Genomic DNA, 27,939 nt, shown 5'->3' with positions numbered 1-27,939 from the left:
GGACCCCGGAGGAAGCTGACAGGTACTGGCAGGCCAAGCGTGCCGCAGCCCGTGCGGTCGCAGAGGCAAAAAGTCAGGTCTGGGAGGAGTTCGGGGAGGCCATGGAGGAGGACTATCGGTCAGCCTCGAAGAGATTCTGTCAAACTGTCCGGTGCCTCAGGATGCGGAAGCAGCTCTCCACCAGCACTGTTTACGGTGCGGGTGGGGAGCTGACATCCCCCTGACTGGGGATGTTGTCGGGCGGTGGAAGGAGTACTAAGCGCAGCCAGGGTGTAGAGGGGGTCTGGTTTGGGAACCATAGAATCTCGTCTCTGCTGTTTGCGGACGATGTGGTTCTGTTGGCTTCATCAAATCAGGATCTTCAGTGTGCACTGGGGCGGTTTGCAGCCAAGTGTGAAGCGTCCAGGATGAAGATCAGCATCTCCAAATCCGAGGCCATGTTTCTCGACCGGAAAAAGTTGCTTTGCCCTCTTCAGGTCGGTGGAGTGTCATTGCCTCAAGTGGAGAAGTTTAAGTATCTCGGGGTCTTGTTCACGAGTGAGGGACGGATGGAGCGTGAGATTGATAGACGGATCGGTGCAGCATCTGCAGTGATGCGGTCGCTGTATTGGACCGTCGTGGTGAAGAGAGAGCTGAGTAGGGGGGCAAAGCTCTCGATTTACTGATCGATCTACGTTCCGATACTCACCTATGGTCATGAGATTTGGCTCATGACCGAAAGAACGAGATCGCGAGTACAAGCAGCCGAGATGAGTTTCCTCCGCAGGGTGGTTGGGCGCTCCCTTAGAGATAGGGTGAGGAGCTCGGTCACTCGGGAGGAGCTCGGAGTCGAGCAGCTGCTCCTCCACATCAAAAGGAGTCAGTTGAGGTGGCTCGGGCATCTCTTCCGGATGCCCCCTGGATGCCTCGCTGGAGAGGTGTTCTGGGCACGTCCCATTGGGAGGAGGCCCCGGGGAAGATCCAGGACATGCTGGAGGGACTACATCTCTCAGCTGGCTTGGGAACGCCTTGGGGTTCCCCCGGAGGAGCTGGGGGAGGTGTGTGTGGATCGGGAGGTCTGGGCGGCTTTGCTTGAGCTGCACTTGGTTGTTTGATGGTTAATAATAAACTCGCGCATTGCCTGTGCAGATCCACGGGCTCTGGACTGGGTGGTGTTACCCACAAATTCTCTATAATGAGTTGGAATGGTGTGTGAATATAGAATGTTTTTTAAAACCTTAGACCTCAATAGTTTTTTTTGAAGAACTCATCCTTTTTATTTTCTGTTAATTACATAATTTTTAATGGTAATTTACTGTCTTAATGTATTTATAAATTGTATATAATGTATTTATAAATGTTCTTGTTATCATATACACACTATTATTATTATCATTATTATCATTATTATTATCGGTATTATTATTATTATTATTATTATTATTATTTTTACTTCTATTTTGTCATTTGATTTTTAAATGGACCACAATGAAAATAAATGTTTTCACTTTCTTGTGTCATCCATGTATTTTAATGTTTTTACAATTATATTATGTAGTTACATTAAACTTACTAAATAAAATCACGCATGCACACATGCTCTTAATATATAGATGATTTACTGCCCCCTGCTGGAATAGTGAGTGAGTCCAGAATGTAAATATCAATGTCCACTGTTCAGTGTTGTTAAGGGCCTTTCACATTGAATACGTCAGGCCAATCCGTCAACGCTTCCCCCCAATCTGTCCAATGCGTCTGATGCATCTGATGCGTGACGTCAGACGTGTCGCTTCGGAAGCAGCAAGGGGGCGGAGATTGCTACGTCACACTCTGGCTGTATCCACAACCTGAAAAAATTTCAGCGATCGCCATCTTGAATTTGGGTCACCTGAACCACAAAAAAGCTTTCAAAAACAGCAGTAGAACGATTCTCCCATCACCCTGCTGGGAGAAGCTTTTTTCAGCTACTTTTCGGAGTGACGCTGACCGAGGGAGGACTGACAACTTGGTGGGATATCGATCGAACCGCGGCAGCGGGCCGACCCGCACGGAGAAGCCGGCCTTCAGGCATCATCACTGGGCAGAGCGAGGCAGGCAGCCGAGGTGATGGAGCAAACCCACTCAGTCCGAAATCTCCCACTTTTTGGATATATGCGAAGTCCCAGTTTGCCCAACGGAGTTTAGTTCTGCAGCTTTATCGAGGTGAGAATGATGTAAAAATAAAATGTGACGTTTACTGAACTGCTGTGAAGGTTTAATGATTGGCTAATGTTAGTGTAGCCTTTTAGCACAGTTGATCTGAGTGAACACTTTAATTTGTAAATGGTTCAGTCTTTTTATTTTTACCAAATAAAGCTACAGCTTTTTTCAGACACCACAAAAGCTCAACTTTAAATAACTTATTGTTTCGGGCGTTTTTTTTTCCATCGTTTTTTTCCCCCGTTTTTTTTCCCCCCCTTTTTTATATATAAACTGTTTAGTGTTTCTTTATATTTAAAGAAATATTTTTATTTGTCCCAATCAGGAACATTTGCTGTGCAGACAACCAAACTTCCATTGACGAGCTGAACACCACGAAGTCCAGTCGAAAGAAAACATCTCTGCTCTTCAGCAACACCACCAGAGTTCAAAGCTGCAGAAGAGACCTTCATCTGGTCCCGAGAATTCAGCAGAACATCACCTGCTTCTAAATAAAAGGCTCTTTCAACAGCAACTATTTTATTATTTTTTAAAACGGTTTCATTTTATATTTTAACAAACGGATCATTAAAAATGTCCACGAATCAAAGTCCAAAGACATTTGCACAGGTAGAAGCTCTCCACTTATTGTGCTCAAATTCATATTTTAGAAATGACTGTCCTGATAACAACATTAAAGGCAATTACATATTTTGACAAAATTACAAGTTGAAATGACTATAAAAAAATTCATCATGAGGTTTATGTCACAGAAATCCTACTTTACAATCACACTGCAGTCATTGTTAAATTATTTCCTGTTGCATTTATAATAAACATTTGTATTTATTTACAGTGTCTGATTTTCTGGTTGAAATGAGATATAAATAATCTACCAGATTTTAAAAAATGTACAAATTTCCATGTTATTTTGTGTAAAAATAAATGTCCAAGGTTCCTTATGTTGAAATAACAGGTGGTTTTAATTTACTTATGAAAGGTTTCTAAAGAATCTTTTATTGATTTATTTAGCTATTTTAATTACAAGCGTTATAAATTTTTTTTTTAACAGTAATCAGAAATTCTGAGGTAACAAACAACAACAACAAAAAACATTTCCAAGGATTTTTCTTCAGAAAACTGCTCTATAAATGAGCAGTCCTGTGACACATTTGTTTTGTATAGATCAGTGGTTTCTACACTGATCCATTTTGTAGAGATTAGTGGTTTCTACACCAATCCATTTTGTAGAGATCAGTGGTTTCTGCCACTAGTCTTCCCTGTTTTGGCCCGACGCATCGTTCCTATTGGACAACGCGAAGGTACGTCACAGCTCAGAGCATCGAAAGTTGGATTGGATTGAACTTTGACTGCGTCAGCCTGCGCGCTCCCGTCAGAAGCGTTTAACGCAACACTTCTGAGGCATCTAAAAAGCAAAGCGTCTCATTGAAAATAATGCTTTTTAGACCAATTTTTGCCGCATTTGACATATTCAGTGTGAAAGGCCCATTAGTTAATATATGTAGCTTCTCTAACAATATTAATCATATGAACGTTCAGTTTTGGCACCGTTCATCCTTGACCCAAAATATATAAGCACACTAAATGGAAAATGGCAGTTCTCCATAGTTTGTACATGATCAAAATTGCACGCACGCACGCACGCATGTACTTTGTCTTTTTGCAATCTGCTGTAAGCAGATGCTTTTAATTTGACAAACAGAGACGGCGGCAGAAGACATTACCAGCACTACACATTTCACTCATGGTACCACCGTGACATTTACGTTACTCATGGTAACACTTAACTAAAATGACTAAACCAATTGAACTACAAAAAACACAATAAATAAATCTGGTTGTATCCGCTGTGGCGACCCCGAACACAAAACGGGAGCAGCCGAATGGACAACCACTAACAACACTGTTTAACATAAATGACAGTAACAACATTTAAAACCTCAAGCCCCTGAACTTCCATGGTGCATTGCAGCACAGCGTCCATTGTTTATTGGTTAGATAAAATTGCTGATTTCTCAAGAAATACTTGTCCTATTAACTTTCTGTTTTTGCAGCATTCATATTCATCCTTGGCACAAACTACATAAGCATATCAAATGGCAAATGTCAGCTCTCCCTGGTTTCACCGTGATTGAAGCCATGCTTATGCACACACACAGAGGCCACTTGGCTATTATAATATAGATAATAATAGTAGACATATAGTCAAATAGACATCAAGTTTACAAATACATACTGTATATTGTTTAGTTACACGTTCTGTAATGTGTGAAGTTAGGTAAAATTGTGTTTGACAGGTTTTAGCCATGGTTTGTGCAAATGTACACCTCATCTGCACAGTTGCTGGTCATTTATTTTGTTGGGCTTATTTTCTCAAACTGAGCCAACATGGCTAAATCTTGTACTACAGAGGGCGTGCGTAGCTTTAGCCAGCTGTTTTCTCCCAACAAAGCAGACCAGAATAATCATACTGATCTGGGGTCATTGACTCGGAGAACTGGCTCAGGTGTTTAAAGCCTCTGGCACATTCATCTGCCTTCTGATCTGAGACGCTCTCACTCAGTTCAACCATCACATAAGGACTTTAATGATGGCGTATGGACTCAGTGATGTGGAGTGAAACCAAGTAGGTCCAGCTTTATGAAGCATTGCATTGGTTACAGAGGAAACATCAGTCTAGTTGACATAGTAACACACACACAAATATAAATGTCTGCTCACAAGAGGAACATTGAGGAGGATCACATAATTGTCTTGATGTCACTCTAATCTGATTTCTATTCCAGCAAGCAAGGCACAAGGGTTACAAGCAAGCACCACCTTAACAAAGGCCCAACAGTACCTAAATCACATTTAAATGGCAGAACACAACCAGAACATTCTGTTCTTGTAGCGGCAAAAAAATATTTTACACGGCGTTCCCACAGGTTTTTTTTTTTTTTTTCCAGGAGTAGCTCCTACAGCTGAGCAGGACACAAATGCACTTAAAGTGTTTGCTTAGTGGGTGTGAAAACCTTTGCAGTGTGTTATACTGTGTTAAGGAAAGAAATGTAAAAGCCCATTACAATGTTTCAAACAAATATTGTGGAATCATTCTAAGGTAAACTGAACCAACAGGTGCACATTTGAGGGAATCATTGTGTTTGTCAAAGGAAGGTGTGACCGGCGGTAGTAAGACGTCAGTAATACAATAGTACAGATGAAGCATCAACTCAGTTATAAAAAGAATAAATCACTTTGTTAATTTAATTTCTGTCAACAACAACTGCAGCAATAGGAAGCACCCAAAAATCTAACTGCTCAAAAAGAAGTGAACCAAACAGAACAAGTGTGAAGAGAGCAACATCTAACACGCAAATAGATATGAACATTAGTTTTGATGAGTGAAATGAGTGAAAGATATGTTGCGTCTTACCGTGAGTGAGTGAGTGAGTGAGTGAGCCTGCAGGCAGTGCCGCCTCTGAAGCCTGACCAGGTTGACTGCAGGGCAAACAGCAGACAGCAGTGCTGATCACATGTCTAGTTAACCAGGAGACATAAAGGCTGCCAAGACTTCTCCGCCTTCCTCAAACTGACTTCAGAAGGTCACATTATATGATTTGGCCTCCTTAAGCCAACTCACATGTTGATGTGTCACTAATGATTACCATATATGCTTCACACCAACTTTATTAAAATATTGTTATATTTTATAATAAGTTATGCTCCCTGTTTGTGTCCTTGGTAAAGACACTTTATTGTGCATTGGGGCACCCATCTGTAACTGGGTACTGGACTTAGCTGTGATCCACTGGTGTACTCTCTAGGGGAAGTTGCATCTTCATCGGGGAATCCTGACGGCCAGTGTTTTCAGAGTAACTTAAAAAAATGACTTTATTAGTTACTTTAAACAGTCACATTTTACATTTACTTTATACAGTTGGCTGCAGCCAACTTGTCGGCAGCTACTGAATGTAACGCATGAAGTAACACGTAATCTAACTTGGTTATTTTTAAGACTGAGTTCTCAGAAAAGTAGCTATTAGTTACTTTGCTGATTACTCAATCTTAAGAGTAATCAAGTTAGATTACTTGTTACATTACTTATTAGTTACATATTGTCATCAGCTCCTAATAAAGTAACATCATAAAGCTGCTAATGACGTAACCGCATAAAGTAACTTTTCAAAGTAACTGTGGCAACACTGCTCAGGGCCTATACAGGACGTAAGTTGCACTTTTTTTTGTTTTTTACCAGTTTGGGACACCCTGCAACTTATACTCTGGTGTGATTTATGTATATACCAAAAAAAAAAATCACACTTTCATTGTTATTAATAATTAGAATGAGTATTTAGATAGGATTTTCCCAGGAATCAAAGCACTAAACACAATAAACTCTAAAAATAGAAAAATAAATGGCAATAGTAAAAAAAATACACTACAATGCACAAAAAAAGAGAAACAAAACTGAAAGAGCTTACAATATAGAAAAAAATGTGTGACTTATACTCCAGCATGACTTATATATGGGATTTTCAAGAGGTACTATACTCTGATATGACTATAATACTAATAATAAATAAAAATATAACTAATACTCTGGGAAATACGGTACCTGTTCTTAGTCTTTAATAACAATAAAATCCAAAATTGTAATTACGAAAACAGTTTTACAAAATCCACCGACTTCTAGTCACTGATTGACCTGGTCTCACAGAGACGTTAATGATACATCTGCCATTTTTTGTATACAGCTGCATCACCGTCGTCATCTGGCGCTGTGGGCAAGAGACAGCACACAATCGAACACCAACAATCAAGGTCACCCATGAGTACTCCCAAATTCTCTACACAGATGCTGGGGTCCAGACTAAGCAGGTCTGAGAATGTCAGTTGGCTGTTCTTTGATGGTTTCCAAAGTAATAGGTTGGGACTAGTCTGTTTCTTGCTCTGTAGCAGTGACCAGCAAATGGGGCTCTACGTTGAATTAGACGCTTGCTTAGTGGTGGTATTAAGCATCCAGGTTTCTGAGCCATACATCAAAATGTGTTCAATGACTGTCATAAATAGATCAATTTTAAGGTTGTTTGGAAGATTAGATCACCAGATTTTGTTGTTTTGATCTTATTACCTGATGCCCAACCCTGTGTCTTGCAGGTCTTAAAATCCTCCCCAAAGTCTATGATCCATGACTCCAAGTATTTGAAGTCATCACTGTGCTTGATTGGGTCATCAGATTTGACAGCCATGGAGGAGCTAATGGTAGGAGAGATAAATTATGTCTTAGCGATGTCAGAGTGCAGTCCAACATGTGCTGCCACATCTTCAAGGGCATGTAGCTGAGCCTCAGTATTGATAACAGAGCTTGACAGATACTCTCCTGTTTTGCATAGTGTTTCAATAGTGATGATTGTTATGCTATCGCTTCTTTCATGGAAACTTTAAATTGTTCAGTGCTCGCCACCATCTGACCACGGTGCTCTATCCACCCACATACTCCATGCTCGGGATTTCTCCAACCAGCATCCTGGTCTTACTTTCCATCTTTTTTCATCGAAAATATGCTTTTAGCACTCTCGTTTGTCTACTACTTTATGCAACATTTTATGCACAAAGTATTTCAGTTTCTGATATGTCGCTGGCTCCCATTTTATTTGTGATGTTTTCAGTTGTGCAGTATTGTACCCACTCAACCATAAACACCTTTGAAGGCACGCTGGAGATAAACTGTGCTGACAAAAACAATGGCATGTGAAACTGCAAATCATATGACAAGCAAATGAATCATAATTCATAAATTTATATTCATTTGGGAAAGCTATAATTTAAATGATCAGTCACAAGGGCATTTTGCCAATATGCAGCGATCATGAGGAGGTCAGCGGTCACATGGCAGGATTCGACTTTACCACAAAGCCTAATATTGTCTCCGACTGCAGACTGATTTTCATTAATTTTTCCGACTAAATTAGTGCATTACAGTTTTTCCTCCACTGGTTTGGCATTTCGTGAAACAGAAATGACATTCTCAAAATAACATGGACAAATCCCCAATTGCAATTGTTCACAGCAGAATGCCATTTCTCATTGATTTCATCAAATTGCAAATGTCTTAGTACATGTCTCAAGTGTCTCAGTGCATCTTTGCAAATGGTTAAGTACAAGCAGCCTACAGTTAACACAATGAGGCCACATTCAGCACATTTTCGAAATAAATAGATCCTGCTGATCTAAACTGATGAGTTGATTCTCAGTCTAATGGTTGTTGTCTCCAAAACATGTCAGCATGATTTCAATATGTAAGTCATCATATGCACAATAGTCTGTTCAATTGTCAAAATTAGCCAAGAACATAATACTATGAACACCATATATGAATTTCTTGGAACATTTGATAAATTTATGAATTTTTTAGGTTCTTGTTGTCATATACACACTATAATAATAATAATAATAATAATAATAATAATAATAATAATAATAATTATTATTATTATTATTATTATTACTTCTATTTTTTCATTTGATTTTTAAATGGACCACAATGGAAATACGTGTTTTCACTTTCTTGTGTCAGCCATGTATTTTTAACATATTTACAATTATATTATGTACTTACATTAAACTTACTAAATAAAACCATGCATGTCCACATGCCCTTAATATATAATATATACTGTCCACTGTTCAGTGTGGTTAGCTAATATATGTAGTTTCTCTAAAAATATTAATCGTGTCAACATTCAGTTTTGGCACAGTTCATCCTTGACCCAAAATATATAAGTACACCAAATGGCAAATGTCATTTCTCCAGAATTTGTACATGATCAAAATTGCACGCACGCACGCACGCACGCACGCACGCACATATGCACATATGCACTTTGTCTTTTTGTAATCTGCTGTAAACAGGTGCTTTTAATTTGACAAATAGAGACAGCGGCGGAAGACATTAAAAGCACTACACATTTCACTCATGGTACAAACATGACATTTATGACAGTCTGTTGAATTGTCAAAATTAGTCAAGAACATACAGTAATACCATGAACACCAAATATGAATTTCTTGGAACATTTGATAAATTCATGACAGTAATTGACAGTCAGGTGAAATTAGAACTTGACTAATGAAGGAGGAGTTTCTCACATCTCAGATGTCCAATCAAACAGTTTGTTTAGTTATCTGACAAGTGCTGTCTATGATTGTAAACGCTGCCAAACATGTATATATAGAGCTAAATAAGGGCAACTTCCTGCTCGAGGAATAGGAAGAGAAGGAGGAAGAAGATGAAGAAGAGGAGGAGGAGTGCCTCATATGCCTCACTCTACAGTCTCATCCATCATCCAAACCTTTTGCAGGGAAAACAGGGATGTACACAGTCAATGATGGAATTACAGAATTGTATAGGAGACATTACAGTATACAGTACTGTGCATACTGTAAAGCAAGACATGTATAAACTAATCATTCCGTTTGTGTGTGTGTGTGTGTGTGTGTGTGTGTGTGTGTGTGTGTAGGCCTACAGTACTGTAATATCTTACCTCAGTGTGATGTTACAGTATGATACTATAAAAATGACAAAGAAAATAAATTGGAATTATTGATACAGTTTAGAGTAGTATTCCAGTCACTGTGCAGTGATGCATTACAATTCTAAGTAAAACAGCAATACAATTACATTGTAACTCATTCTGGATGGCAACCAGGAGAGGGAGGGTGACGACAGCGACCAGTTAAAGTGTTACTGTAGTTATCAAACTTTATTTACAGCACTGTAGGCTAGATATAGTTTTTCTTTTTTGTTTTTATTTACATTTTACATGTACAGAATAGTGTATACCTTTTCTTTATGTACTCTAATGTATGGAAGTTACTTCATGTGTGTGAATAAAAATGGTTATAATTTCCTTTGCAGTATGAGTGCAGTGTTTGATGCCAAACTTTGGAGGCTGCTCTTACTGTGAAATCCTTTTTCTTCAGTTTTATACATAATTGTATTCCGTTAGCTAGACCTCTGCCGCAGTGACACAACATCTCGGCATTTTGACTTGCAGTGCTCACACAATGCCAAAGGGACAATGCATTTTGGGGGCACTGACTATTTATATGAGAAAGGAATTTAGTTTTGACACATGGTTAAACCGTTTTGGGAGAGATATGAGCTTTTGCAGGTGATCCATGGTGTTGTGCTGAACCATCCAGGTTATTTTGGCAAATGCACTAAGTGAATGCAAATGAGCCAAAGCAATTGAGAAGGATCTTTGCAATTTTGATGGTACTGACTCTTTATATGGAAAAGGAATCTAGTGAAGCATGTGTGAACAGTTTTGGGAGAGATATGAGCTTTTTCTAGTGAACTGTAATGTTGAGCAGAACTGTAAGACTGTTTGGCCAAATGATGTTATAATTTTAAGAATGTCATTTCTGTTTCAAGAAAAGAGCCAAATCAACAGAGAAAAACTGTGATATAATTTATGGAAATATGTTTGAGGTCTTAAAGAAGTCTAAAATCTTTTTAAACAAGAATGCACACTCTTGCACCAAGCATCCCCCATTGGTAATTTGTACCATGACATTCAATTGGCTTAGTGTTAGTCTCACTTTGCCAAATAAATTTGGAGATATTTACTGAAGTAGGTCTTTTGTACAAAGAGCAAATGAGTGGATTAGCAGTTATACTGTTGCCTCACAGCTAGAAGGTCCCAGGGTTTCTTCCAACCTGTGTTGTGTGGGCCGCCAGAAGAGGATGTACTGCTGGCCCACCACCAGAGGGCTCCTGCCTGAAGTGCGGGCTTCAGGCACGAGAGGGCGCTGCCGCCACGGACACAGCCGGGAGTGACAGCTGTTACTCATTACTTCCTGACAGCTGTCACTCATTCTTCATCACCTCACTCCATAAAACCCAGACGTCATCTCCACCTCATCGCCGAGATACCGTACTTCATTGAAGGTAATATCCTCAGCCGTTTTGTGTTACAATATATCTGTATATTGTGAGTGTTTGCAGGAGTACCGGTTCCTCTATCTGTGGAAGCTGAGTGAGTGCAGGACGGCACTCTTTTCCCCTGAGGAATCACTGCGGTACTCTGCAACATATTGAGTGAGAGGTGGAGGTGGCATTCCCACCGTTGTTGTTACTGGGTGTACACACACCCACACTTGACTGTCTTTGTTCTCGCCAGCAGTACCAGATCCGACAGTCGGAGACGGTGATCACCTGGGAATTCGGGACTTGGCGGCTCCAGTATTCACCAGGTTCGGTGGTGGCAGAAATCGTGTGGTTCCGGCCCTTCTCAGGACAGACGTCTTCTATCCTTGAGCCTGCCCACACGTCACCTTTGTAATTTGACTGTAATCATATTCTGAGATTGTCTGTATATTCGTTGTGCACATTTCACAACATTAAATTGTTACTTTTTGGCTCATCTATTGACCGTTCATTTGCGCCCCCTGTTGTGGGTCCGTGTCACTACACTTTCACAACAACCTGGTCCTTTCTGTGTGGAGTTTGCATGTTCTTCCCGTGTTTGAATGATTTACCTTCGGGTGCTCCAGTTTCCTCCCACTTTCAAAGACATGCATCTTACATGAATTAGTGACTCGAAATTGGCCATAAGTGTGGGAGTGTGAATGCGTTTATCTGTGTGTGTGTGTGTGTGTGTGTGTGTGTGTGTGTGTGTGTGTGTGTGTGTGTGTGTGTGTGTGTGTGTGTGTCGGCCAGGCTTGTGCAAAATTCCAAATTGAATTGGGAATGTCTCCCAAAGTCCAATTCACTTCCAAGAATTTGAATTGAATTCGAGTTGAGGTTGCAAACAGGAAGTAGAATTGCAATTCAAATTTGAATTGAAGGAAGTAGAATTGTAATTCTATGAAATTCCAACTGATAATTTTGATGTATTCCAGAATCATGCTTTGTTATTTTATACAAATATTATTACTATAAACTTAATTATATTTTAATTTCAGCAAATGTTTCTCATTGGCACTTAAGAATAAAAGCATCTTCTATAAAACATACATAAGGATTAAACAACGAGAAGCCATGCATTATACAGTTTGAATGCAGACGTGGAGTCTAAAACACGAAGTGCATTCAAACCGTATAATGCACTGCTTCGAGTTGTTTAATCCGCTTATACCATGGTCCCACACAGTGAGCTAACACACAAATATTTATTTAAGTTAACAGAACTTGATAAAAATGTGTGAGTATTTGGGATTATTTTATGTTTTGTCTCCGATGCGCTTACTGAGTCTGCGGGCTCGCGCCACAGCGGGCCACTCACACCGTCCCCCTCTCTGCTGTATGGACCTGTGGCAAACTCTGGCAACAGGTCCAGAAACTATGCTTACTGTTTTGATGCGGAGCGCTCGGCAGCCCGCAAGGACTGAACCGTTCTCTTCTTCTTTCCCGTCTTCAATCTTGTCCAGTTCGTCCGATGTTAAACCTTTATTGCTTTTGCTGTTCTTCTCGTTTGCTCTCCTCCTCTTTCCATTCCTCAAACGTTTTATTTTGGCCAAAAATATTAAAATTCACTTGGAAATCCATGTTTTATCACGTTTCTGTCATTCACCTGTCAAAACACAGCTGATCTGCGCCAACTGATTTGCGCATTGCTATGGTGACGACCAGAGCAGAGTGATTATAACAGTGACTTAACTCGCCGAACTACGTGTGCGTATACACGAAAATAATGCTTGCCATTTAGACATGGAATTCCCACTGACCATGGTATAAAACAATTTAAATTGATGTATTATAACTTTCAAATTATGGAAAATGGTGGAAATATACTTCATTTCCCAGAATGCTTTACTTATCCAAGTGTTCAAAATGGTTGCCAAACCATTTCAGGACATTTGTTTGAAAACCTCTCTGATGAAAAATTTGATGGTCAGAGCTAGTTTCCAGAAAAAAGTTCCAAAGTTTGTGATGATGGCAACGTGGAAAAGGATAAAAGACCTAAAAGGCCATCTGTACTACAACATTTTGGTGAGCTAATTTCCACACCAGGAAACCACCGATCCATCTACCGGTACTGCAATACTCCAATCTGTGACTCTATCAAGGCAACTTCAAAAGTTTAAATCGGCATCTACATGTAAGTTAAGAGATATGCTATTTGACTTTTATTTTGATAGCCATGGCCGCGGCATTGGCATTGGCATCACTGTTGGGATCATAATTCAAAAACTGACAGGAACCTCGGCCCAAAAATGCTGGACACAAATGCAAGACTCACACCAGAAGTTGGAGTAAAAAACAGGTTTTACTGTTGAGCCAGAAATAGGTCAATATACGGGTACGCAGAATCAGCAACAGCATCCAAAACATGAGACAAAAAGACAAGGCAAGAGGTTCAGAAACACGGTATGGCATAACAAGATCAAGAACTGTGAACAAGAGCTGAGCTGGAACGAAGATACTAGGAAACAACGAAGTGGCGAAGCATGCATGCAGACAGAGGGTTTAAATAAGAAGAATGATCAGAACAGATGAGGTGCAGGTGTGGGAGAACAGATAGGAAGAGGGCGTGGCAAACAAAGAGACAAGACACACCCAAATCCTACCACTAACCAACAGTGTGCAGTAAAGCCAAAACCAAGGAAACCCCACTGTGAGCAGACAAAAAATACACAAAATCCCCACATCAAGCAGATAACAATAAACACCTAAAAAGCAGACATAATCAAAAACTAATGAATTAATATGTAGTCACCTCTGAAACATATACTATAACATTATTTCTTTATGCATTAGGACCTTCTCTCTCCAGATAATCGCCACACTACTTAAACCCACATGAGCTTCTCACTTTCCTTAGTCCAAACCTTCTTGCTCAACCTTGGAATATCTCTTGTAGACAGGAGTCTGAGAATAGCAATGTGTTTGAATTCGACCTCTTATTTATTCTGTAAAGCCTCTTTGTGACAATCTCTGGATTTGCAGAAGTAGAATAATAGCAGGTCAGTTTCAAAATTTAAAGCTGAAAGTTTGAAGGTTGGTGTGTCAGTTGATGCCAGAGCATATATTATTAGGTATGGGACAAAAAAACAAAAAACAAAAAACTTAAAGGAATTGTAACAGAAATTGTGGGTGCAAAAGAAACTTATAGAGACCTTCAAAATGGTGTTTAAATATTTGTTCTATGTCAAATATGAAGAAAGTTATGGGCATTTGAAGGTGGGAAGATCTTGGTAATTTACATCTGTGTGTTTTAAGGGACAAACACCAGAAAGTTGTCACTGGTGTCTCAATGTTTACATTGCAAAATGATGGTACTCTATCAAAGCTAATTATTATCTCATTTAAATGTGTGATTTGCAACGATCCACTGTATAAACACAGTTTCTGACAGTAGTTTCCAAGGTAAAAAAAAATGTCAATTTCGTCATGTCTTGCCGACTCAACATCGGTTTTGCAGATCAGAAGGCTTCAATCACCACCAAACATCGCAGAAAGGTAAGTAATTACATGAATTAAATGTTCTATATGATTTGAAAACAGATCTTACTCACCTTCAAGGCGAATTTCTTTGACTTTTCCAACGTAATTTTTCAATCATGGAATTTCCTAACTTCTACTTGTCACAGGAATGGTGTTTGAAAATGAGGTTGCAGTGGAGGATTTCAACTACGTCATCTAATAGGGGGATTCCCAATTGAGAAAAAATAGACATTCCATGAAATGCAAACTCAGCACTACTGCCTGGAAAGTCTCTCAGGCCGTGTACAGCTGATACATCCACGCAGCAGATGCCATATTTAGGTTATACGCACGTACCTACATATATGTAGAACAAACCATGAGTGAGCGTTGAGTGGAGCAGAGGAATTCTTTTGCCAGCTCATGGTTGTGACATATTTGAAAATCTGGAGGGGCAAATTTATCGCTCACACCATCTTGCTCCACTTTCACATGTCCTCACACCATATGTGGGTGATTCTTTAACTACGGGCACTATTGGTCTTGTAAATGTAATTTCCACCACACCATTGCCTTACAATATAAAGCGCCTTGGGGCAACTGTTTGTTGTGATTTGGCACTATATACATGTGCTCTGATGTCACTGTTTATCTCCATAGAAACTACCCAAACAATCTTTCATACAAACTGTTTAAACATTACAGTGTTGTGGTGGAAATTACGGCAATAGTGTGGGACAACTACATTTTGTTTAAAAAAATCACAACAGTTGTATGACATTGAATACCCCAATTATGTTTTGATTATTTTACTGATATTTTATTCAGAGATATTTTAAAACATTAGAAAAAACGTTTCTTTACCATTCATTTTTATCATTGAAGATCAAAAGTCTGGGTGTGGGACAAGCACAAAACGGCAATATTTACATATAATGATGCTGAAGAAAGGTGAAAAAGCCATCATAGACTACTAGAACAAATTTCTTAACACACTTTCATTGTAAAGATAACTATAAAAGTGTGAAATTTCCCCTTTTTTCTGTTTTTCATACAATATGATCAAAGGACATAATAAGTGCCCGTAGTCTAAGAATCACCCATGTCTGAAGTTCAATGTATGGTGTGCACATGGTGTGTGCATGCACATGATACATCTGCACTTCAAACACATGGTGTGAGTGTTAACGGTGTTGCCGGCATGATGTGAGAGTGTGACTCACAGCCACGTGACACATGGTGCCAGGCTGAGTGTATGATCATGTTACACCACATATGGTTCAAGACTTCAGACGCATGATTCTTCCACTGATAAATGCATCATTTAAGCATCATTGTTAGATCCACGCTTCAAGACAGAGTGGATAATCCAAACTGACCTTGTATGCAACAGAATCGGAGAAATTCAAACCTACTCATCAAAGAAACTCAGGTAGCATAATGAATGCTGCCACTGAGACTGAAACCCTACTTACCGCTTTCCCAAATCCTCAGCCTTATCCAAAAACAGTCGGCCTGTTCAGGATCTATTTCAGCGAGCAGGCGTGCTTATCTGGAGATCCCAAAGGTGACGCCAAAAAGTACATATCCTCCCTGAGAGAGAACCCAGATGCAAATCTCATTCACCTTTGAAATGTCCCTGTCATTCCCATGTGTTCAGCTTCCCAAACAGCGCGCAAGTGTTCCAAGGAATTCTGCAAATGCAGGGGTGTTCTCTTCTCTGCTGCCTGCAGTGCTGGCCTGCTTTTTTTTTTCTTTTTTTTTTTTGAGCAAGTGGTGAGCGATTTTGTTGGAGTAGGGTGAAAATTTACCAGAGCAGGAGCAGGGAAGTCTGCAGTGGCTGTGTGTGACAGAGCGCTCATATGCTCTGGAGATAGCAGTCAAAGTGGTCTATCCTTACAGAGTGATTTTGAAACCTGCTTAAGAACAAATTTTAAATCATCTGAGATATTCTTATTCAGGATGTTCATTTCAAATTTGGTGAAAATTTGATAAAATGCTGCCTTCTGGCTAGGATACAGGCCAGAGGGGCTGTGGTCTCAGTGGTTGCTGAGGCAAAAAGTTGGGTGTGGGAGGAGTTTGGAGAGGATGGAGAATGACTTTTGGTCAGCATCAAAGCAGTTCTGGCAAAACAGAAGGCAACTCAGGAAAGTCGGGCAGTTTTTAGCCCAGGCTGTGTTCAGCAAGGGTTGAGGGCTGCTAACCTGGACTGGGGATATTGTCAGACAGTGGAAAGAAGACTGAGTATCTCCTCAACCCTGCCTGAAAGGAGGCAGGGATGGAAGACTTGGGCAAATTTAGTGCCATCATCCTTGTGGAAGTTACTGAGGGAGTCAAAACACTTTTTGGTGACAACTCATCAGGAGTGGATAAGATTCATACTGAGATGTTAAACTCTTTGGATGTTCTTGGGCTGTCATGGCTGACAGGCCTGTACAATGTTGAATGGAAGTCTGAGACAGTCTTCTGGATTGGTAAACTGGGGAAGTGGTCCCCATCTTTAAAAAAAGGGGGGCAGGAGCCTGTATTCCAATTATGAAGGAGTCACACTTCTCCGCCTGCTTGGAAAAGCCTAGGCAAGGGTTAGAGAGGAGACTTAGACCGACAGTTGAACCTTGGATTCTGGAGGAACAATGCGGGTTCCATTGTGGTTGTGGAATGGCAGACCAGCTCACAGATCCTGAAAATTGCTTGGATGTATGCCCAACCAGTCTACATGTGTTTTCTTGACGTGTTAAAGGTGTACAACTGGGTCCCCCAAGGTGTTTTGTGGGGAGTGCTGTGGGACTGTTCTCTGCATCACATCAGACCTGTTCGCAGTGGGTATTGGACTCCACCGGGGCTTCCCCTTAACAGAAATCCTGTTGGTGATGTTCATGAACAGGATTTCAAGGTGCAGTCAAGTACTGGAGGGTGTCCAACTTTCTGACCTTGGAATTACACCTCTGCTTTATGCAGCTGACGTGGTTGTGCTGACTTCATCAGACTGAGAACTCTGATGTGCAATTCAATACTTTAACATTTAACATAATCCTCCTACGCCAGAAACATCAAAGACTATAAATGAATGTGAAAAAAGTAAATCCAAATAACTGAAGAGGCTTTTCAAATAAAATAAAATAAATAAATAAATCTCTTTTTTTTATAAACACAGCTTTGGTTCCATTTCCTCCCTCAGTAGTTTATATTTGTCCAGAGGTTGATGTGAGCCATGTGAGGGACCCACCAGTCCAATTTTCTTCGTTGTCTAACCACTAGACCTTGTGAAATAAACACAGACACTATTTCTGCAAAATCACCGAGATCAAGCTCTGATTGAAAATAAATATTTACATCTTATAAATGAGAATGCTGCTGTTAGGGTTTGGTGTAATCATATTTTTTTTTAGTATTTTGCTTTGTGACGCGCCAAGATAAACGCTCATGAAGACCTCAATGTGACTCTGCTTGTGTAGGGGTGTCACAGACCACAAAAACCACCATTGTAAGCTGTGGATCATCATCGGATCACAAAAATGCAACAATACTCATCTTCAACCGCTTAGTCCAATTAAGGGTCGCCGGGGGCTGGAACCTATCCCAGCAGTCATAGAGTGCGAGGCGGGGTACACCCAGGACAGGATGCCAGTCTGTCACAAGGCCAAAAAAGCAACAATAAATAAATAAATAAAAAAATAATAAAAAATAACATAAAGCAAGGGACAAATGGTTTTTTCTTTATGAAAACAACTGAATGAGTAATTAAAAAATAAATTTTGTCTGTGTTCCTAAAAGAAAACAAGGTGGCCTATGTTTTATAATTGCTGAATTAAATTGCAGTATGAACAGTATCAGTGAATAAAATATAGCCTAAAAATTATAAAAGTCCAAAAAAGAAAGGAGCAACACTGATTTGAGTTTAGAACTTCAACTTCTTTTTTTTCCACAAGAGATGAGGATGTCTGTATTATCTGATGAGAAGGTAACAATAATATTTTTATTGATAACCCTTTCTTGACAAATACATTCATCCTACCCACAAGCAAACACTCGGACACAGTCAGGAATATTAATTATTTTTCCGGAGCTGTGGACTTTCAGCCAACTTGGCTGTGCATGCGCTATGAGTACAATACTCGGTTCAGTGGGCTGAACAGGGAAGAGATGACAACTCTTAATATGAATGGAGAGATCACAAGTCTGTACGGGTTCCATTTGTGCGGTGCAACAGCAGGAAAGTGTGCTTCAAAGCTGCTGAATTCAAAACAAGAAGCTGACTGTGGACTAACTAAGTTACAATACCTAGTTATTAAATAACGTCTGATATCAGATAGTACATCACATAATTCAAAGTAAAGACTGCAGCCAAAGCACTCAGAATCAAAGTTTTGAATCGATGCTAGTCTTGCAGGCTGAATTGAAAACAAGAAGCCAGTAGGTTGCAGCATGCAGATGAAGAACTTCATCAAACTTCAACAGCTTCATCAAACTGTGAGTTTTAAAGCAATCAAAGACATTAGACATGCTCCTATAGAGACTAACAGAGTAATAATATACAAATAATGAATGTTTATGAGTTCAATGGTATGAATATTTCATGAGGTGAAAGATGGAATGTTCCATTCAACCAGGTGAAGCCAAGGTGAATGGTACATTCCGTCTTTCACCAAATTAAATATTTGTTCCATTGAGAGAATGAAAAAACATTCATTATTTGTTTTATATAACGGCTAAAATAGATCCTTGTTATTTGATATTTTATTCATTTTTAAACAACAGAAAAGGGATTCACATGTTGGTGTTTCACTGCTGCTTAACAGCCCAACACAAACTTTAAATAGAAGTCCAAAATTGTTCTCAGTCAACTTGGAAAAACAGTTAGATAGTTCAAAAATAATTGCGACGATGTTGCCGTGCACTGACTTTGTGTACTTCCAATGAACTGTGATAAATCGGGACATGACACAGGGTGTGATATATAAACAGACATGTGATAAGGTATACTTATCACATATTACAACATAAATCTGCACTATACTCATAAACCAGCTGTAGAAGAATTTTTAGGTCCATATTTGAACTGTGATGAACTATCAAGTGTCCTGATCCGAACTGTATGTCCTCTGGTTGAACTAGCAGGTGTTCAACCCAAAAAAAAAGGGCTCTATTAGTCATTTAGTCTGTCAGGGGCTTTCCAAGGCCTTTTAGGTGCTTTCCTGCAGGCCACGTGCAGGGGCCTCAGGCCAGCTGCACGTGTGGCTGAGGCCACGTGCGGAGGGGGCCTCAGGCCAGCTGCACCTGTGGCTGAAGGTCTTTTAAAAAAATCAGTTGTAAATCCTTCATGTTTTAATGGGAGCATTTGTCACATTGAAATAATGGCCTAACACCTGCTTAGGGTTCACTAGAGGACGCTTCCAATAGAAAACCATGTCTTGGGAATGAAATAAATAAAAAAAAGTCGAAGGAGGAGCGATGCCCGCGGGTCTCCAATAAATAGACGAGCGCGGTTGTCATATTCAGTCTCTCTAGAGGACTCAGTTTGTCTAAGCTTTGTGTCGAAGGCTTAAATAAACTTAAAAACTCTGTGCATTTTATCTTGCTTAAGGCTGAATTATTCTAAAGTGTTGTGTCATTTTCTAGCATATCACTTGCAATTAGTTTGTGTTATCTAAAAGACGACATCCTGAGAAGACTAAAGACGAGCCGCGACAGAACTTGGCGAGCCAGCTTCAGGAGGGTCCAGGGGCATTCCGGCAGCCTGGGGCAGTCCAGCTCATCCCTCCAGACCGTAAATAACAGTGATCACGACTAAAAGGTAAGCAGAAACCTTTTATAATTTCTGCACGATCTGGAGGAGTGAGTCGGGATTTCCGCCCAAGTTGACAGGTGATATTTTTAATTGCCTCTTACCCAAAAGAACCTGGACTAAGAAAATTGATAAGAGACTAAAAAAAAGATAAGATTGAAAATTATCAGGCCTTGTAGATAAAATGCTCAGAAGGTGTGTGTGTTCCCGGGAAAAAAGAATGTCTGTGTGAGTGAAAGGTCAGGAATGTTCATGAACTCTGGTGCGGAAAAAGAGTGCGTGAAGAACTAACCTGAATGCTTGGAGAATAATTGGTGTTGAAATTTGTTACTAACGTGCCGGCTGATAGCATGCGCTGTAGGGGTTAATTTAGGGGAGTATACTGACAAATAGATACAAGGTAATACAAGGTTATTTAAAGAGTTTAACAGAGACTGAAGTGAAATAAGTGAGAAAAAAGAGTTTAACAGAGAATACGTGCAGAGAAAGCACAAGATAAGCGCCTGAGGGGGCGCAGTAGAAATACCGTACATGATAAAGAGATTTAAAGAGGAAAGTGCAAAGTGGCACCGCTGACAGTAAGTAAAAGAGCTCAATAAAGGACGTCATTTTTTAAGAAAAGAGAAAAACTATAAAAAAAAAAATGAATGAAGAGCTAGTGCAGAATACATGAGAATTAATGAAGCAGAAAATAGTGCAGTAAGGCACCAGATACACGCTTGTGGGGCGTGGGAGAAGAATAAGTAATTAAGTACACAGTAATATGAGTTTTTTATAAGAAAAGAAAAAGAGAATATTTTCAGTGCAAAGGCACATTAAGCTCATGAGGAGCTCAGTAAGTGAAGAAAAAAGGTAGAAGAAAGTGCAGAAAGGCACAGGATACGCACGCGAGGCGCGGTAAGGCGTAGAAATAAATGAAATATTGTATGCTCAGAAAGGAGCTTGTGAAAATAATATAGTAAGCACAGGATACGCACGCGAGGCGCGGTAAGGCGTAGAAGTAAATGAAATATTGTATGCTCAGAAAGGAGCTGGTGAAAAATAATATATTAAGCACAGGATACGCACGCGAGGCGCGGTAAGGCGTAGAAGTAAATGAAATATTGTACGCTCAAAGAGGGCTTGAAAAAAGTAATATATGAAGTTGCTGACAGCGCCGGAGAAGCTGTCTAACGTGAAGAAGAGATACATGCTTAAACAGAACACATTGGTGTTAAGTGAATAAAAAGGTTGTTTAAAGCCGCGGAGTGAAAAGTGGCAGAAGTCTAGATAGAGATATATAGAAAGTTGTTTTTAATAATTTTTGTGTATAAAGCTTTTGAAGATTGGTGTGTGGGAGAGTGGAGAGTAATCTGTGTAAAGCTGTGAGAACTTGCAGGCTGGCTGACATACAAGATTAATGTGAAAGAGTACGAGGGGGAGGTATTTAGACCCAACAGGAGGACTTGGGAGGTGCATGACAGGCAGAGAGGAAAGTGTGAAACAGAGACAGTGAAGAAAAAGACAGGAGAAGAGTGCTATGTAAATACAGAGAAGGTAGATATTATTTCAAAGAGAGAAAACTAATAAACAAACATAGCAGAAAAAGACGAGAAGCAGAAAGTTAAAAAAAAAAATTAAATTAGAAGGGAAATAGAAAGTCGGGAGCAAAGACATTAGGAAGTGTTAGGGTTGTAAGAGGATTAAATAAATAAAATTGGTTATAAATCAAAAGAGATAAAGCTTAGATTATAGTGAAAAAGCTGACAGACTGATCAATGCTTGGGACAGTCATTGATGGGAGACTTAAGTGATGATGAAATAATACTCCCAGAACATTACTTGACTGACGGAGACATCGAAACCCAGGGAATCAGGACACATTTTTGGCTGGAAAGGACCTATTTTGACAGGGTAGGAGCAGAACATTGGCAGGACGAACAAGAGATCAATCAGAAATTATGGCAGATTACTAAGGTAATCAATCTGAAGCAAAAGAAAGAACAATTCCCTCTAATTAATTGGGAGCTGCTGATAAGACGTCTGTGGCATCAGGGTTTAACCCCGTGGCTGGAGCTGCTTTGTGCTGACCCTAATAAAGAACTTAGCATACCATTAAATCATTTAGTAACACTACCAACCGATCCAGGTGAAGAACTGTTTCCTAGGTTGACTCTGACTGTGGTCCCAAGGAAGGTTCGGTGGGAAACAGGTAAATTTTCATATTTAGTTAAAGAAAAAGAAGACGGGCATAGCAGTTGGAAATTTAATCCTTTTAAGGGTTTAAAATACAAAACAGGTGTTACAGCCAGCAAGTTATTGGTCTGGATCAGGACAGCCCCTGAGGGACTACCAGAACACCATAGAAACACCTCACATAGCGTTTGTCAGGGTTACATGGGTAACTCTCAAGGTCAAGGTCGGGAAAGTACCCCGCTAGACTTAGTACTAAGAAAATATCCAGGAAAACGCACTAAGGCCAACCAATGTATGAGAAAGTGGCACAAAAGGTCACATGGGGGCAGGCAATGGCCTTTGGTGGGATCATTTGATCCGGTGATGTGTGAAGCAGTTGCGGTAGAAATACAGAAAAAAGAAATTAAAGATCAGCAGAAGAACGTAAAAAACAACAAAAAACGCACTGAAGAAAAAGAAGTTTTGGCCTTGTTCAAGCAGGAAGCACAGAGGCTACAGCAGAAAAGAGAAAAAATGACAGAGGAAAGATCCAAAGGGACTAAAGCCAGTGCACCGAGCTGGGAAGCAGAGCCACCCCCATATAAACGTCATGATATGGGGAAGACAGCTGGACAATTTGTATTAGGAACTCGTGAAGAGGACCAAGGCATGGATGTGGAGGGCAAATTCACACTGACACTAAAAGCTCGAGAGCCACAAGGAGACAGGTCCTCAGTCTGTCAAATGGATCATACAAGGTCTCCAAGTCCGAAAGTAAGTGGTCGCTCACCACGACCAGCAGGGGGGGCCACAAATAACAGTGACACGGAGGCAGACGAGGATAAAGAGAGAGACCTGAAGGCTCCGCCTGCACATCGAGGTCCACTGAAAACCATCCCCTCCCACCATAAGTCAGCCAACTGGACCTTCACAGGCTATAGAGGCTCCGAAGAGTGGCACAAGAGCTTCTGTGACACACTGGATCTGGCCAGAAGAGATAATGAAGAACTAGCTGAGCAACTTCGGCTAGCGAAGGAAAGAATACAAAGACATAGGGACGCCGAGGAAAGAAGAATATTACAACAATCGACGCCCAATCAAGGGAATCACATTATAGAGCCACCCACCCGAAAAATCTCTGGTGAGATCATCATTGAGACTGCAAAAGAGGCCCGACTCAGGCAAAGACAACAATGTGTAGCCAAAGACATAGCGGCTTTAGAACAGAATATAACCGACTGGATGGACTGCCTGGAACCAGTCAGTCGCACTCGATCTGGAAGACAGTATGGAGTCCGCACAGAAGAAGAGGAGGACGAAGACCTCATATGCCCATTGGTGGTTAGAAATGGTCATCATGTGTATACCCCATGGAGCTGGACAGACATGGTGGGGCTGGCCAACAGACTGCCAGACATCACCCAAGGAGCTGGGAGATGGATAACTGCCTTAGAAGAAGGCACTGCAGGGGTAACCTTGTCTTTAGCTGACATAAAAGCCTTGCTAATGCATGTCATGGGAAAACATGACACTGAAGAATTGGCAGGAAAGGTTGGACTAACACAAATGATGGGCACTAATCAACATGATGAAGTCCCCTTTAATCGCTATAGAAACTCCATGTGGGAAGGACTGAGAAGAAAGTACCCTGAGGTCTTGGATCCCTCTAAATTGGATGATGAGGAGTGGACACCTGAAGAGTGCCCAAAGAAGTTCCTGCACCGATTCCAGAAAAGATGGGCGGAGGAAACAGGAAATGCATGGAACCATTCTCCAGCAACTGAAATCCTGTTTAAAATAACTGTAAAAAAAGGCTCTACCAGATGAGGTTCAGAAAGCCCTAGATGGAGTTGTGGGACTATCGAAAATGAATTGGGCTTTATACTCTGAGCATATTTGTCACCATCTTGAAATCTACAAGAAAGAAAAACAAAAAGAAGAAGATGCAGCAAAATCCCTGACGAAAAAATTGGTGCAGATGCAGTTGGGAGAGCTAACCAAAGTCAAGAAAGAAAAAACAAAGACCCAGGCACCAATGATGACCCCTGTTCCTTCTGAGTCGGCAAGCCTAGCCCCTACGACAAACACTGCTGCCACCATACAGGCACCTGTGGTAACAGCCACACAGAGCCCCCAAGGAGCAGCAGGGAGCACTGCTGCAGGAGAAGTCTCGGCACCAGTGGAGCATCACTATCACTACCATAGCACTGGCACACCCGGAAATGGACCCACCTACAGTCATGGGTGGAGAGGAGAGTCACGGAACTTTCAAGGTCAAAGAGGAGGGTGGCGAAGAGGATCTCGCCAACCTTCATTTGGAAGCAGATTCCAAAACTCAGCTCCCAGGAACAGTCAAGCGGGACCGCCTATGGGACCAACACCCCCAATAGGGGATCAACCCTCTAATGAGTGTTGGAGCTGTGGACAACCTGGACATCGAATGAGAAATTGTCCGGCCCGACCTTGGGTTGGACCCTCTGCCTATTGGCAATAGGGAGGCCTAGAGAAGACAGAGGGGGAAACGGTGGCATTGGCTATTTCGATGATACCTAAGGAAGAGCCAACCGTCACTGTTAATATACAAAACAGAGATTTCCCTTTCATGGTGGATACAGGGGCAACATACTCTTGCATAGGGAAAATGGGCGCTCATCTCCCCCTCTCTGGGTCTGTAATTAAGACCATCGGCTTCTCTGGGAAGACTCAAATAATACCGTTTACACGCCCACTTCCTGTAACGATTGCAGGAAAAACAATTGAAGCACCCCTGTTATACTCACAAAATACACCTGTGAATTTGCTGGGAAGAGACATTTTATGTAAGCTACAAACCCAGATAGTGTGTACCCATCAAGGACTGCAAATACACTTTCCTGACGAAGCACTCGCCAACATTATGGTGCTTATGGACATGGAAAACAAGGGCCGACCTGTGCAACCCATGGTATACTGGCTGAAGTTACAACCAGAAAATTCAAATCTTCAACTGGAATGGGAAAAATGGAAGCCCTGGGCAGAACAACACTATGAAGCAGTATGTACACCTAGTTTACCTTTACATGTCACCCTGATGTTCGATGCCAAACAAGACCAAACTGACTATGCATGCTGCTGGGATGCATTGATGAATCAACGGCTGTTTCACATAACCACCACAGAAATTTATTTAGGCCCCCAAGGGGCCGCAGCTTCTGTCAAGCTAACTTCAGCTGAACAACAATGGTATCAAGTGCCGAATGCCACACCTCATGTGACCCTTTTAGTCTCAGAAAAGTATGAATCCCATGACCTAGGTCCAATGGTAAAGACAGCCTCAGAAGTTGAAGAATGGCAAAACATGGAAAGTCCACAAGTACATCTGTCAAAAGACCAGCAGTTTATACGAATTAATTTAAAAGTAAATGATGAGGCTATAGCTCAAAAAGTGGAGCTCGATCCTAGACCAGAGGGACAGATGGTGTTATCGGCCCAACAAGAGAAATTGTTAGAGCAAATACCACCAGTGGTGTGGTCCAAAAGCAAAACGGATGTAGGACTAGTAAAAACAGCCTTACCAGTAAAAATAAAAGTAAAACCGGGAGCAAAACTGCCTCACCAAAGGCAGTATCCATTAAAACCTCAGGCTATTGAAGGCATAAAACCAGTAATTAAGGGACTAATGGCAGCTGGAGTTTTAATAAAAACTGCAAGCCCATGCAATACTCCTATCTATCCTATCCCTAAAAACAATACCAAAGAGTATCGGCTGGTACATGATCTGCGTCCTATCAATGCAATAATAGAAATGGATGCACCTATAGTACCTGATCCGCATACTATACTATCAAGCATCCCTGCTGGAGCAAAATGGTACACAGTAATAGATCTGTGTTCAGCCTATTTCAGTGTGCCTGTGCACCCAGACTCACAACATTTGTTTGCATTCACATTTCTGGGACAACAGCTAACGTATACACGGCTACCTCAGGGACTGAACCTGTCCCCAGCCATCTTTAACAAAGTCCTGGCTGAAGATTTACAACACCTTGACATACCCAGTACATTGGTGCAATATATGGATGATCTCCTTATTGCATCAGAGACTCAAGAACAGTGTGAAAAAGATTCATTAATTGTATTGCATGCATTGGCAGATGGAGGTCATAAAGTAAGTAAGGACAAATTGCAGTTCTGCAAACAACAAGTAGAATACTTGGGAAGACAGTTGTGTGGGACCACGCGATGTATAGCCCCAAGCTAAGTGGAGGCTATAATCAAGGCTCCCAAACCCCAAACAGTGGGACAGATGCTTTCATTCCTTGGGATGGCAGGGTACAGTCGGCCGTGGATTTGTGATTATGCTATAAAAACTGCACCTTTGCGTGCCATGATTAGAGCAGTGGGGCAAACAAGCAATGCAGCTCTCCTCGTCTGGACAGATGAGGCAACGGGAGCTTTTGAGGCCCTAAAAACAGACATGCAATCTGCTCCCGCGTTAGGTAACCCAGATTATGGGAAACCTTTCCAGTTGTATGTTACTGAAAAAACTGGATATGCTTGTGCTGTACTAATGCAGGAAACAAATGAAGGAAAACAACCATTGGCCTATTATAGTACAAAGCTTGACAACATTGAAACAGGATTGCCACCATGCTATCAGGGTCTAGCAGCAGCTGCCTTTGCATTTCAAAAAGCATCATCCATAATCATGGGACATGCAGTAACGTTGTACACGTCGCATCAGTTACATGCCCTGCTAACCAGTCAACGTTTTGTCTTAACACAAGCTAGACGCACTGGATATGAAGTTGTGTTGTCCGCTCCAGAAATAACAATACAACGTTGTCACACGGTGAATCCCGCCACCAAATTGACCACACCGTTAGATGGTACTCCACATAACTGTGTGGCAGAGACAGAGAAATTTTTGAGAGCCAGAGAACATTTGTATAATCACGCCATAGATGCAGATCTAACCCTGTTCGTGGATGGCTCATGCTTTCGGGATGCCGCGGGATTGCATGCGGGTATGGGGATTGTTAAACTAAACACGGATGGCGAGACCTTTGAATTACTGGAGTCCCAAGGAATTGATCAGCCTTGTTCAACCCAACTGGCAGAAATCAAAGCCTTAACTATGGCTTGCCAGATAGCTAAAGATCAACGTGTTAATATCTACACAGACTCAGCCTACGCTTATGGCGTATGTCATGTACATGCAAACATTTGGAAACAAAGGGGATTCCTGAGAGCAGATGGCACCCCTGTCACTCATGGAGAAGCGATTTCCCAACTGTTACAAGCTCTCCAATTACCGTCTGAGGTAGCCATCATTAAATGTGCAGGTCATCAAAAGAATAATAACATCATAGCTCAAGGTAACAATCTAGCAGATGACGCAGCTCGCAAAGGAGCACAAGGAGAAAATATG

General features: G+C 40.9%; 1 long non-coding RNA gene across 1 annotated transcript; it reads left to right on the top strand.

The window, feature by feature from the left end:
* The first annotated feature begins 177 nt into the window (after positions 1 to 177).
* On the top strand, positions 178 to 18,712 carry LOC117524959. Its single transcript, XR_004564919.1, has 4 exons — positions 178 to 188; positions 14,085 to 14,091; positions 15,011 to 15,016; positions 18,520 to 18,712. It is a non-coding gene; the product is annotated as an uncharacterized LOC117524959 (long non-coding RNA).
* The last annotated feature ends 9,227 nt before the right edge of the window (positions 18,713 to 27,939 follow it).

The sequence above is a fragment of the Thalassophryne amazonica genome, chromosome 14 (genome assembly GCF_902500255.1).
Source record: "Thalassophryne amazonica chromosome 14, fThaAma1.1, whole genome shotgun sequence".
NCBI classification, from domain to species: Eukaryota; Metazoa; Chordata; class Actinopteri; order Batrachoidiformes; family Batrachoididae; genus Thalassophryne; species Thalassophryne amazonica.
This window is presented reverse-complemented; position numbering and strand designations above follow the sequence as displayed.